We start from the raw sequence: 2165 nt of genomic DNA, 5'->3' as shown, positions 1-2165 counted from the left end.
CCTGCAAACAGCCATCAGCACCTCCCCCAGGCTGGCCAGGCACCCCAGCGGGACCCCACCCTGATCCTGAACACCCTTCAGGGTAAACCAGCCAGCCCCTACCCATGCACCAGGCATATAATAAAAGGGTAATATGCAAATTCGACCCTAACAGCAGAATGACTGGGAATGACTGGTCACTATGACATGCACTGACCATCGGGGGGCAGATGCTCAATGCAGGAACTGCCCCCTGTTGGTCAGTGTGCTTCTACAGAGGGAGCTCTGCTCAGCCACAAGCCAGACTGATGGCGGCCAGCACAGTGGTGGTGGCGGGAGCCTCTCCCACTTCCTCAGCAGTGCTAAGGATGTCCGACTGCAGCTTAGGCCTGCTCCCCACTGGCAAGTGGACATCCCCTGAGGGTTCCCGGGCTGCCAGAGGGATGTCTGACTGCCAGCTTAAGCCCGATCCCCTGGAGAATGGGCCTAAGCCAGTAGGTGGACATCCCTCGAGGAGTCCCAGACTGCAAGAGGGCACAGGCCAGGCTGAGTGACCCCTCCCCCCCGCGAGTACACAAATTTTTGTGCACTGGGCCTCTAGTTGTAAATAACACAGCTATGAACATAGGGGTAGGTACATTCTTTCTGATTGGTGTTTTGGGATTATTAGGATATATTCCCAGAAGTGGGATCACTGGGTCAGTTCCATTTTTAGTTTTTGGGTTTTTTTTTTGAGGAAACTCCATACTGTTTGCCACAGTGGCTGCACCAGTCTGCATTCCCACCAACAGTGCATGAGGCTTCCACTTTCTCCATGTCCGCTCCAGCACTTGTTGTTTGTTGATTTACTGCCATTTGTTGATTTGTAGTCATTCTGGCAGGTGTGAGGTGATATCTCATTGTGGTTTTAATTTTCATCTCTCTCATGATTAGTGACAGTGAGCATTTTTTCATATGTCTATTGGCTATCTGTATGTCCACTTTGAAGAAGTGTCTATTCAGGTCCTTTGCCCATTTTTTAATTGGGTTGTTTGTTTTCTTGGTGTTGAGTTATATACGTTCTTTATATATTTTGGAAATTAACCCCTCATCATGTATCATTGGCAAAAATGTTCTCCCATACAGTGTGTTCCATTGATGATTTCCTTTGCTGTGCAGTAGCTTTTTATTTTGATGTAGTCCCATTTTTATGTTTTGCTTTGTTTCCCTTGCCCTAGGAGATATATTGGCAAAAATATTGCTACAAGAGATGCCTGAGATTTTACTGCCTATGTTTTCTTCTGTGATATTTATGGTTTTGCAACTTACACTTAAGCCTTTTATCAATTTTGAATTTATTCTTGTGTATGGTGTAAGTTGATGGTCTAGTTTCATTTTTTGCATGTACCTGCCCAATTTTCCCAGCACCATTTATTGAAGACACTGTCTTTACTCCATTGTATGCTCGTGCCTCCTTTGTCAAATATTAATTGACCATAGAGACATGGGTTGATTTCTGGGTGCTCTGTTTTGTTCCACTGATCTTTATGCCTGTTCTTCTGCCAGTACCAAGCTGTTTTGATTACAATGACCTTGTAGTATAGTTTGGTATCAGCTATTGAGATATCTCCAACTTTGTTTTTCATTCTCAAGATTACTGAGACTATTCAGGGTCTTTTTTGGCTCCATATAAATTTTTAGAATATTTGTTGTAAGTTCTATGAAATATGCCATTGGTATTTTAATAGGACCTGAGTGCCGGGCGGGACCCCCTGCGCCTTGTCACCATGGGGGGGAAGGGGGGCTCTGGTGGAGGTGACAGAGCACATTGGTGTGAGTCAGCCATCGCCCAGGTCCTGCAGGTGTCTGAGGCCTGTGACGCTGTGTTTGTGACGGGCAAGGAGAGCCGGGGCGCTCGAGTGTCGTCGGTATCCTCATCTCATAGTAAAGAAAATGAATACTTAAAAAATAAAAGAACCGGCTTATTTTTACACAGTCTGTGAGGGATTCCTGCAGGAACCCAACCCAAATTTCTTGGCTTCCAATTCTAAGCTACAGTGAAAAACTGAAATGATGCCATTAAGCACTCTGACAAATAATGCAACAACTGGGTCAGACCATTGGATCCCTCCCCTTAGTGGAGTGAGACTTGAAGCAATCTCCCTTCCAGATCTACAAATCTGCATTTCTATGAAATGTCCAGAATG

General features: G+C 45.5%; 1 pseudogene; it reads left to right on the top strand.

Annotated features, from left to right (window-relative positions):
* The first annotated feature begins 1745 nt into the window (after nt 1–1745).
* LOC102765955 overlaps nt 1746–2165 on the top strand; it is a 1922-nt pseudogene continuing 1502 nt past the window's right edge.

The sequence above is a fragment of the Myotis davidii genome, unplaced genomic scaffold (assembly GCF_000327345.1).
Source record: "Myotis davidii unplaced genomic scaffold, ASM32734v1 scaffold3056, whole genome shotgun sequence".
Classification (NCBI taxonomy): domain Eukaryota; kingdom Metazoa; phylum Chordata; class Mammalia; order Chiroptera; family Vespertilionidae; genus Myotis; species Myotis davidii.
The sequence above is the reverse complement of the archived record's forward strand: the minus strand, read 5'-3'. Positions and strand labels throughout refer to the sequence as shown.